Here is a 12,950-nt window from a genome sequence, read left to right as displayed (position 1 = left end):
ACTCTGTAGCTCCCTTTTTTCACTCTGTTTATCTCACTTCATTGTCTTTCTTTCCGTTTATTTCTCTCCCTCTCAGTCTAGCTCCGATCATTCCCTCTATTTTCAAGTTGTCAAGTTGGAGAGCTCATGGACGCATGGTGGGCTGAATGGCCTCCTTCGGTGTTGTATTAATTCTGAAGTTCTCTGACCAACAGTAAAAAGTTTTGGTGCCTGGAGAGACAAGCTGCTCCAGTGAAGGGCACAGTGGATAATTAACCATTATCTCTTCCTATTTTCTGACATGCAGCGACATCGAAATATCTGTTCAAACAAACGGATTCCTTATATTAAATTCGGCACACTTCAGACTGCCAGGCCACTGTGTTCAGCGCCCTCTGTTTTTTTTGTGTTGGTCTTAGCTGTACTGGGATTAGTCTCCCACTCCCCCTCAGTCACTGTTCCTGTGGACCTCCTGCTGTGGTTCCACACACCCCTCCCCCACCACCGCCACACACTAGTTTAAACCCTTGTAAAGGACAATAGCAAAAATGCCTGCCAGGAGATTGCTGCCAGTTCAGGTCCATCCCGTCCCTCTTGTCTATATCCTACCAACCCGGGAATCCCAATGATCCACATATCGGAGATTGTTATCAATTCATGTGCATCCCGTCCTTTTTGTGTATATCCTACCGATTCGGGAATCCCAATGATCCACATATCGGAAGTGCTGCCTCCCCGACCAGCACTTTGATCGTGTATTTAACTGTGCTGCCTTACGATTCCTTACCTCACTCGCACGTGACATATTCTAATGTCTCCAAAATTCAAATAACCTTTCAACATAACTCCAGCAAGGCCTTTTCTTTAATCTGAATAGACTTGATAATAAAAATTTAAGTGTGACGTCAGGAAAGTGAGACCACTGAATCAGTCCAGTGACCACCGGATCTGATATTCCCGCCACCAAACCTGTTTGACAAGGCATACATATGGACCATCTATTTGCAGATGGCCGAGGATAAACAGAAGATTAGAAAATGTCATAGCAGATGGATGTAATTCAGCCTGTTTACTCAGCTTTGCTATTCAATTCGATTCTAGTTATTCTGTTCCTTTCAATGGCAGGGTCTTTACCCAGCATCCCCAGCGGGTCAGAAAATTCCCAGTGTCGTTGTGTGCACAGTCCTGCGAAGAGAGTATCCAGTACCAGGCAATGGGGTGTGGGGAGTCCCAGGGGTGGCACAAGGAAAGGTTGCACTTTCCTGCACTCCGACAAGTGGCCGGGCAAGATTCCTAAACACCCAGAGGAACCCGCGAACCACAGCTGCTTTTACAAAAATCGTCACATTTGCTGCATTCTCCATCGAACAAAAGCAAAAATACTGTAGATGGTAGAAATCTGAAGCAAACACAGAGACGTACTATGGAGAGAGAAAAGGGTTAATGCTCCCAATGCAGACACGGGATGAATGTACAAAGTCCACACAGAGATTGGAAATGAACATAAGTCCCTCGCACTGTAAGGCAGCATTGCTGTGTCACCAGGCTGGCCAATGATGGATAATTGGGGATAGTATAGTTAAAAGCATAGATACTGTTCTCCGTGATCGGGATTAAGAGTCCTGAAGGTTGTGTTGCCTACATGGTATTTGGGTTTGCTATGTATCATCTGGGTTGCAGAACTTGTCGCGGGAGGGGAATGATCCAGTGGTCAGGGTCCGTGTAGGTACCAATAGCTGGACAAACAAATGACAATTAGAAGAGCGACGGGTAATACAGGACTGAACTATTATATCGGAATGCATGCAGTATAAGGAATAAGGTAAATGAGCTTGTAACTTATCCATAAATTGGCAGGTACGACATAGTGGGCATTACAGTGACATCGCTGCAAGACCATCAGGATTGGGAGCTGAATATTCAAGGATATTCATCCTGTCGAAAAGATAGGCAGTTGGGCAGAGAGATAGAGTTGTCTCAGTATTAAGAATGGAGTTGAAACAATAATAAATAATAAGAAATGAACTAAGGTCAGATGGTGTAGAATCTGTGTCGGTAGAATTGAGGAATCAAAAAGGTGGAAAAATGCAGTTGGAGTTATATACAGGGAGCTGGGGTGTAAGATATACCAGGAGCTAGAAAGATCTGCAGGAAAGGCAAAGTTACAGTGATCATGTGGGATTTTATTATACAGATGGACTGGGAATTCAGATTGAAGTTGGCAGGGAAAGGAATTTGTGGAATGTCTACGAGATGGCTTTTGGAGCAGCTTGTGAAGGCAGACTAGATGAGTGGAGCTGAAAGCGACAGTGATCATAATATGATTGAATTTACTCTGCAATATCAGATGGAGAAGTTAGAATCAGAAGTAACAGCTGAATAAAGGCCATTGCACAGATATGAGTGAGGAGCTGCGTAGAATTGACTGGGAGACGGGCCCAGCAGGAAAGACAGTACAACAGCAATGACAGGAGATTTTTGGAGTAATTCAGGATACAGCAGAGATTTATCCTAAGGAAAAAGAGGCTTGTATAGGGAGGATGGGACAGCCAGAGCTGACTAGGGAAGTCAGGTATAGCATAAAAGCAAAAGCGAAATGATGTAATGTGGCAAAGTGCAGTGGGAAACCTGAGGATTGAAAAGCTGACAAAGACAAAACAGATGGCAAACAAAATAAAATAAGGAGGGAGATTATTAAATTTGGGGTAAGCTAGCCAGGAATATAAAGGAAGACTACAACAGTTTCTTTCGATATATAAAGTATAAAAGAGCGGCAAAAGTGAACATTGGACTGATAGAAAATAATACTGGAGAGATTGCAGTGAGGAACGAGAAAATGGCCAAGGAACTGAATAATTACTTTGCATCAGCTTTCATGGTGGAAGGCACGAGTAATACCTTAAACATTCAAGAGATTGATGGGCCAGAGCTGAGTATGATGGCCCCCACCATGGAGAATATGCAAGAAAAAAAATGTAATAGTCCGAAGGTGGTTAAATAACCTTGACCAGATGAACTACATCCCAGTGTTATAAATGGATATAGCTGAAGAGGGAGTGGAGGCAATCGTGGTTATCTTTCAGGAATCACTAGAGTAAGGAACGATCCCAGAGCACTGGAAATTCACTAACGTGACACCCCTTTTTAACAATGGAGTAAGGAAAAAGACAAAAAACCCACATGAATAGTTTATCCTCTGCCATGGGTAAGATCCTGGAATCCATTGTGAAGGATGAGATTTCTGAATAATTGAAAGTGTTTGGTAAAATAGGGCAAAGTCGGAATGATTTCATCAAGGCAAGTTAATGCCTGACAAATCTATTGGAATTCTTTGAAGAGGAAATGAGCAGCTCGACCAAACACAGCCAATGGATGTTTTCCACCTGGAATTCAAGAAGGCCTTTGACAAGTTGTCACACAGGAGATTACTGAGCATGATAAGGGTCCGTGGTTTTAGAGGCAAGGTAGTGGCATGGATAGAAGCTTGTCTGTCTGGCAGAAAGCAGAGAGTGGGGATAAAAGAGTACTTCTCAGGATAGCAGCTGGGGACAAGTGGTGATCAAGAATGCTCAGTGTGGAATCATAACGTTTTATTTGTTACATTAACGAATCTAGATGAGGGAATTGGGGGCACTCTGGTTAGGTTTGCAGACGATACAAAGACAGGGAGATGGTCATGTCGTGTTGAGGAAGTGGAGAGGCTGAACAAGGATTTGGACAGGTAAAGAGATCGTCAGATGCATTCCAACGTTGGAAAGTGTGAGGTCATGCAGTTTGGCACGAAGAATAGAGGCATGGTCTATTTTCTAAATGGCGAGAAAATTCAGAAATCTGAAGTGTAAAGGGACTTGGGAGTTCTCGTGCAGGGTTCTCTCAAGGTCAGCTTGCAGGTTGAGGCAGTAGTTAGGAGGGAAATTGCAATTATGATTGGGAGCATTTACTACAAGAAGAATTGAATATAAGAACTGACTGTATACGGCTCTGGTCAGACCACATTTGGAATATTGTGCTCATTTTTGAGCTCCATACCTCAGGAAGGATGTACTGGTCCTGTCGCGTTTTCAGAAGATTTTCACGAGAATGGTCATAGGAATGAAAAGCTTATTGCATGAGGAATGTTTGAGTACTCTGGGTCTATACTTGATAAAGTTTGAAAGAATGAGAGGGGATGTAATTGAAATAGACAGGATACTGAATCACCTTCCCATTGTCTGTTTCGAATATAAGGAATGATTGTCTATCCCTCTCAGGGTTCAATGCAATGACCTCTTATTCTCTCACAGCACTGCAGATCAACCTTCACCCACTCCTCATGGTGCCACGATCCCAGGGATTAATCTGGTGGAACTCATCTTCACTCTCTCTGTGGTAAGGAGATAACTCCATAGAAAGGAAAGACAATCTGTCCACAATACCCCAATACTACCTCAACAGCACTCTCAGGTCTGATCACAATAATTCATTTCCCTCACTTAGCTGGCTCCATTTCTTTCGTGTGACACAGGAAACAATTCATTTACAATGCACTGCCACTGATGGGGAATTTAAAACATTCTCACATCTGTAGGTCAGCATCAATACAGCCAGCACCAGAGGTGCCCATGGAGATGGACATCGCTCTTGGAAGAGACTCAATCACAAAGAATACATCTAAAACAGTGAATGGCTACCTAACTGAATGGAAATGAGCCGTTGGAATATGGGATGCAGGCAGAGGAAGGGAGCTACCTTTCCTTTTGTTCAGCCCTCACGGGATGTGTGCAGCCATGGTCAGGCCAGCATGTTATGCCGATCTTGAACTGAGTGGCTGTTTCAGCTGTTCCACAGGACAATATCTCGGAAAAAAAATTGCTGTGGGTCTGCAGTTAAACAGAGACTTGACCAGGGAACGATGACCCACAGCCTTCTCTAATGGGCATAAGGCAAGCCGATATCAACAGATCATCATTCTGTGGCTCTAGAACACTTGCCAATGACGTGACCCACCATACACTGTCTGCCCATCTTTCAGATTGTGTGCAGAGAACAAGTTAAACATCTCAAGTGCAATTATTTTGCAATGGACACGTGGTTAGAAGGGACTTGAAACAGATGTATCTGGAATTAACAAAATCACAAACGATGGTTTATTCAGGAATTGAACTGAGGTTGAGGAGGAGACTGGGACGTCTTAACGGTGGTACTGGACAGGATTGGGATGTGGGGAGGATATGGAGATGGACACTTTGCAGGAGAAAACGAATCAAAGCGGTTGAGAACAGTGTGTTTTACCCTCGCGTATTGGTGAGTAATTTGTAAATAATAGTTTACTAGTTATAATTCTTAAGGAATGGAATATTTGATTGGAGCTGGAAACGTTGGCTTGCACCTTTCCAAAATCTGCATATCATGAGCATCGAACTAGTTCATACCGTTTCACTAAACAGACAGAGTGACTTACCAGGAACACCAACTATAGCAAGGATAGGATAGTAACCAGCTTGAATAACAAGCAGTACATCTTCAATCCGCGATGCTAATTATATCCAAGCCTGGGATAGCCACTAAAGACCGTAGGATAAACTCCTATCCATTGTTGGAACATTCCAGTCTAATGTTCCCAGATTTCCATCTCTCCTGCCCTTCTCTCTTAAAATGCGAATCTCTCTTCCTGCTATTGGACATGCTCCCACTCACACTATGGGATAAAACACTGAAAGCATTCCCTTATTGATAGAAGAGAGAAACTCCCTCAGGATGCATACGATCCATGGAGACTGACATAATTACAATCGCTGAACAAATAGCTCCAGTTAACCCCTTTGAATTCAACGCTACTTTAATAAAATTCAAAATAACTTTGAACATTTATGCATTCTGGGTGTGATATGCGAGTGTGACTGAAGGAAGGAATGTTGAAGATGGCAGATTGATTCTGTGTAATCATTCAGTCAGCCTTGGATATGGAAGTAATGCCAGAAGTTTAACGGAACATAAACATGCTTCTCTGTTCATAAATAAAGAAATAAATCCCGTAACTACTGATCAGGCATTGCAATATCTGTAAAACATTGAGAAAACAACTAACTTCCATGATATGATAGCAAAATGTGCCAAACAAAGCCCTGGGTTACAACAAACAAACGGCATGGATACGTTAACAGAGAATTGCACATGGCAAACAGTGCAGATTGTTATTCCAGGATCAGAGAGGGCAGGTGTGGGTCATGCTGTTGATGTTATAGATGTTAAGGAACTGCCATGAAGTGACACTTAATGGGCTTCGATTACATTGTTATTATGATATTGGGGTTAAGACAGAAGATAGAGAGGACTGGGGGACATGGCTGATTAGACTGGATGGAGGGACAGTGATGTTCCCCATTTACCAGAATTGGAATGTTACTCTTTATAACTCATATGAAGAACAGATTCAAGAATACATCTACGATGAGGAAATAGCAGAGACAATATTAATGAAATGTGTTTATGCAATAAAAAATACAGGAAAAAAAATGATTTTCTGCACACACCAATATATGCATAGTACAAAGAGATAAGGTTGTTAAAATACGCTCCTGATATTGAGCTATATAAATTGAAATGTGAATTATATAACTGGGAAAGTGGTATGCAAACTTTATCAATCATTATTTGACCCAAAGCTAAGATTGTGATTTCACCTCTGTCAGTGAGTCCCCTTACTGAGATTCTCTGGCCTCGTCTCTCATACAGTATCGGTGTGGCCGCCGGGGGGTTGGGGGGAGGTGGGGTGGGGGGGTGGGGGGTGTGTGGTTCGTGTAGGTGGGGTTGTGGTTATCATTTCCTGCTGCTCTTGGCACAGACTATTTAAAACCTCTGTTTTCGCCATGGAACCAATCTATTGGCCTAATGCATTTTGTTTAGCTGTCAGTAACACAGCTCTGTGATATTGTTGGAAATAAATAATTTGGGATGACAGCCAGTATCAGCACAGTGCTCACAGTGTATGGAGCCCAGACAAAGGGCTTGCCGTCCAGAGGAAATTCTAAATAAAGCTTCTAACTTCTGTCTGTTCATATTTATCTACTGTAATACAGTCTTCTGATATATCTGACTTCACCCTCATCTAACACCTCTTCCTCTCGCACGCAGTCAGTCGCTCCCCTTTTAATCCTCTCTCAGTTTATCTCCCTTCACTTGCTCTCTCTCTCTGTTTATTTCTCTCTCACAATCTCTCTTCACACACTCTCTGTCTCTCCAATTGTGCAGTTGGAGAGATTATGACTCCACGATGGGCTGAATGCCCTCCATCCGTGCCATAATAATTGAGATTCTCTGACCCACAATAAATACTTTCTGGAGAGACATGCTGGTCCGGTGACAGGTACAGTGCACAATCACCCATTATCTTTTCCTGCTCTTCTCCGGTGGACAGCTGCCTTGAAATGTCTGTTCAAACAACAGACTGAATGAAATTCGAGCAGTCGAGAAGACGTTCATGAGTGTGTATTTCAGTCAGGATTTAATGAAGGATGAGATTCCAGAATAACATAAGCAATGAATGAAAAACAGGGTAACACAAGAAATGGCAGCTGAGTACAACATGTGGTTCCAAGTAGGTCTCATGGTCTTACCAATAGATTATACATCCAGAAATATCAGCTCCTGTTCTGTGGATCGAGGTTGAATCCCGCCACTGCAGACAGTGGAAATTAAATTCAATCATGTAAAAATATCCCTGGAATTAAGAATCGACTGATGAGAATGAAATCATTGCTGATTGTCAGAAAAATACATCTGTTTCACCAATATCCTGCAATGAAGAAATCTTCCATCCTCACCTGGTCTGGCTGACATGTAACTCCAGACCCAAAGCAATGTCATTGACTCTCAGCCGCCCACTGAAATCGTCTAATGAGTCATTCAGTTGTACCAATCGCAACAAAGTTACAAACAAATGAAACCGGATGGACCACCTGGCATCGCATTGGGCACCGGAAAAGTCAACATTAGAAACATCACTGTAAATCCTGCAAAGTCTTCCTTACTAACATCTGAGGTCTAGTGCCAACATTGGAAAACTGCCTTACAGACTCGTCTAGCAACAGCCTGACATAGCCATACTCACGGAATCAGACCTTACAGAAATAACACAAATTAAATATGGACAAAGGAGTCTCTGACTGATTACCACGTAACGTCGTTCCTCAGCTGAATCAGCCCTCCTCCATGTTAAACAACACTTGGAGAAAGCATTGATTGTGGCAAGGGCACAAAGTGTATTCTGGCTGGGGGATTTCAAAGTCGACTGTCAAGAGTGGTTTGGCAGCAGTACTACTGATCATGCTGGTCGGCTCGTAAGGATATAGCTACTAGATTGGGTCTGCAGAAGGTGGTGACGGAATGAACGAGAGGGTAAAAAAGCATACCTGACCTCATCCTTACCAATCTACCAATTGCAGTTGTATATGTCCATGACAGTATCGGTAACACTGTCCTTGTGGAGATGAAGTCTATTGTATCCATAAACTCAATTGTGTTGTGTGGCACTATCATCAATTTAATTGGCACAGACTTTTAGAAGATCGATCAACTCAAGACTGTCCGTCCGTAAGACATGGTGGACCATTAATAGCAGCAGAACTATACTCCAACACAATCTGTAACGTCACAGCCCAGCATGTCCCCCACTCAATCATTACCATAAATCCAGAGGATTAACCCTGGTTCAATGGAGATTGCAGGAGGGCATGCAGGGAGCAGAACCAGTAATATATAAAGATAAAATGTTCATCTGCTGAAGCTTCCAAACAGAAATACTTACGTGCCAGATAGCATAAACAGCAAGGGACAGACAGAGTTTAGCGATCACAGAACCAATGCATCAGAATTAAGCTCTTCAATCCTGCTAATCCGATCGTAAATGATGGCGGACGATTAAACAACTCACCGGAGTAGGAGTCTCCACAAATATCCCCAAGCTCAATGATGGAAGAGCCCAGCACATCAGTGCAAAATATAAGGCTGAAGCTTTCGTTGCAATCTCCAGTCAGAAGTTTTGAGTGGATGATCCATTTCGGAAATATTAATGGAATACTGGCTTACACTGAATCTTCCCACCGTCCATATCACAGGGGTTACCATTGAACAGAACGTGAAGTCAAATCAACATACAAAAACAAGAGTTACAAGATCAGGTCAGAGACTTACAAGCCTATACTGAATAATAGAACCTATGACCTAAACGGCATGAGACATTGCAATAGACTTAGGCCATTCAGACCATTCTTTCACTCTGATACTGTGCCATTTTGTCATTGTCGCTATTAAAAGTGGAAATATCTTCTACACACTGACTGTATCAATCTTTGCAGTAATCCATTAGTTTCAATCAGACCACCCCCACTCCCCCACCCCCTACAATTCTTCTAAATTCCATCGAGTACACATACTGCCGCTCATATGACAAGTAGTCATCCCCAGGATGGATCACTCCAACACCAGCATATCTTTCTCCAAAGATAGTGTCCAAAACAGCTCACAATTGGCCAAATGCTGTCTGTCCATAGCCCATTACATTCTCAGAAGTATGTCTCCCGTCTTGCATTGTTGCTGTCTTGAAATGAATGCGAGCATTGCATTTGCTTTCCTAACTGCCAACTGAACATGCACGTTCAACATAAGAGAGGACGAGTGCTTCATAATCCCTTGGGCTTCAGATTTAATGGATCCTATTAGAACATAGTGTCTCTTCTATTCCGCCCACCAAAGTGGATATTCTCACATGTTCCCATATTGTGTTCCATCAGCCACGTGTTTTCCCACAGTCCGAAACTGTTCAAGCCTTTCCGCAGCTTCCCCACTTCCTCAATATCATCTGCAAACTTAGCAAAACTGCCCTCAAGTCCTTTGTTCAGTTTGTCCATATATAATACATTTCCTGGCTCCCTAAGGACCGTCCACCCTCTCCAAGGCACAGCAGTCAAGGTGCTTGACTCCATTCAGATTGAAGCAGTGGCTTGACTTGAATTACACCTGTAAAGTCTTCACTCCCTGCACCACTGACTCTCAGTAGAAGCACATCCTATCCCCTTTTGTTGTGAGTTTACGTCATTATGGCGCACAATCCCAGTCTATTGATGTCACTCCGTCTCAACACTGAGTGGTGCTCACACCAACCATGTCACTGTGTATTGATGACGATGGAGGGAGGTCGGCAAGGGGATGTCTATGATGAATAACTGTGTGATTGCCAGGCTGAAACCTGCCCCGACAGCCTCGGGTGTGCCTGTGCCCGCTGTCACCGCTTCAGGCAAGATCAGTCTTCCTGCAGGTCAAATCAAGGAAAGCACCGGGCCTGGATAGTGTTCCCGGCTGAGCTCTCAGATCCTGTGAGAACCAACTGACAGACGTATTCACATACAATTTCAGCCTTTCCCTTCCACAAGCTGAAGTCCCAACCTGCTTCAGGAAGACCAACATCCACCTTGTAAGTGAGGAAGCTCATGCTTTAATGACTTAATGATTACCGCCCAGTGGCTGTAACCTCAATAAACATGGAGTGATTTTAAAGGCTGGTTATGGCCCACATCACCTCCAATCTCCCAGCCTGACATGATCCTCTATAATATGCCAACTGATGTAACGGGTCCACAACAGATGCCATATCGCAAGCCCTGCACTCATCCCTAGGACATCTGCACAATAAAGACACCTACATCAGACTCCTGCTCATTGACGACAGCTCCACCTTAAACATCATTATCCCCTCCAGACTGATCTCAAAATTCCGTGATCTTAGTCGCGGCTCCACCCTCTGTAACTGGATGCCCCGGTTTCTGACCCACAGACCACAATTAGTGAAGATAGGTATCTGCACCTCCGCCACAATAACACTCAACACTGGAGCTCCTGCAGGTTGTGCCCTCAGCCCCCTACTGTACTCCCTGTACACACACGGTTGTGTCCCTCATCCCCCTACTGTACTCCCTGTACACACACGGCTGTGTCCTCAGCCCCCTACTGTACTCCCGGTACTCACGTGGCTGTGTCCTCAGTCCCCTACTGTACTCCGGTACACACACAGCTGTGTCCTCAACCCCCCACTGTACTCAAGTACACGCACAGCTGTGTCCTCAGCCCCCTACTGTACTCCCTGTACACACGTGGCTGTGTTGCCAAATTCCAAACAAAGCCAACTGTAAGTTTGCTGATGACATCACCAAAGCAAGAGGGATATCAAACAACGATGAGTCTGAACACAGAAAGGAGACATTGGGTTTGGTGGCATGGTGGAATGATAATAACCTCCCTCGCAAATTCGCCAAAAGTAAAGAACTGATCATTGACTTTAGAACGAAAGGAGGGGAACAAGACCCTATCTACATCAACGGTCGAGACAGTGCAGAGCGTCAAGTCCCACGGAGTGATGATAACTGGCAACCGACCCTGGAGTTCTCACATAGGTGTGACAGTCCAGATGGTTCAAAAACGTCTCTCATTCCTCACTTGGCTCAGGATATTTAGCATGTACTATTTCTACAGATGCACTATTGTGAACGCACTGTCCGGGTGCGTAATGGCCTGATACGGCCACACTCTGCCCAGGACCATCAGAAACTACAGAAGATTGTGTGCACAGCCCAGACAAAGACGGACTCCAATCTCCCAACCATTGACTCTACTTACATGGCTCGTTGCCACAGAAAGGCTGCCAACATCTATTCAAGAATACTGAGGGAAGGGAGAGAGGAAATAGCTAGGGCATTGACAGATATCTTTGTAACATCCTTGAATACCACTGAGGTCCCGGACGACTGGAAAGTTTCTAATCCCCTTGTTTAAGAAGGGCAGCATGAATAACCCAGTTAATTATAGACCGGTGAGCCTGACGTTTGGGGTAGGGAAGCTGCGAGAGAAGATACTGAGGGATCGGATCTATTCTCATTTGGATGAAAATGGTATTATCAGTGATAGGCAACATGGTTTAGTGCGGGAAAGGTCATGTCTTACCAATTTAATTGAATTATTTGAGCAAGTGACAAAGTTGATTGATGAGGGAGGGGCTGTAAATGTCATGTACATGAACTTCAGGAAGACGTTTGATTAGATTTCCCATGGTCGGGTTATGGGGAAAGTGAAGTCACATGGTGTCCAGGGTGTGCTAGCTGCATGGTTAAAGAACTAGCTTGGCAACAGGGGACGGAGCGTAGTAGGGGAAGGGAATTTCTCAAAATGGAGAACTGTGACCAGTGGTGCTCCATTTAAGATGTTTCGGGAAATATACATGAATGGGCAGGGAGCATAGGGATACAGAACTTTAGAAAATAGGAGACAGGTTGAAATGGAGGAATTGGATCGGCGCGGGCTTGGACCACCGAATGGCCTGCTCCTGTACTGGAATGTTCTTTGTTCTAACATCACCAAAGTCCCATCATATACCTGTAAAGATCTCCCACAACCTCTTCCATCAGGCTAAAAGATACCGACGCTTGAACACACAGAGCAGTAAGTTCAGGAACAGCTTCTTCCTCGCTGTTATTAAACAGATGAATGGACTCTCTAATCTCAGATAATGCTGATTTTGTTCATATTGATCTTGCCTAGAGCACGCCCTGTGCAGCGTAACCTATATGCCTCTCAGACATGTTTTACAGCCATCGTTCAGTATATCCATTCTGAACCATGAACTTCCTGGACATATTGGCACAGGACAAAATAAATCCTCACCTCTCTACCCCCAGTTCCCACCAGTGCTCACGCCCAGGTCTCTCCAGTCCTCACCCCAGCTCCTCCCATTTCCCCCCAGCTCCCCTTGACCCTATCCCCAGCTCCCTGTGACATTTGTCTCTCACTGTTTCTCTCACACTGCCTATTTCCCTGTGTTTTCTTTTTCCCTGTCTTCTGTTTCTGTTTGTTTCCTTGTTTTGTCTCCTTTCTCTCTTTGACTGACTGTCCATCTGTTTCTCTCGCTGTGTTCTCTCTCTCCTTCCCTTTGTTTCTGTCTCTTT

Source organism: Chiloscyllium plagiosum, chromosome 11 (genome assembly GCF_004010195.1).
Source record: "Chiloscyllium plagiosum isolate BGI_BamShark_2017 chromosome 11, ASM401019v2, whole genome shotgun sequence".
NCBI lineage: Eukaryota > Metazoa > Chordata > Chondrichthyes > Orectolobiformes > Hemiscylliidae > Chiloscyllium > Chiloscyllium plagiosum.
The sequence above is the reverse complement of the archived record's forward strand: the minus strand, read 5'-3'. Positions refer to the sequence as shown.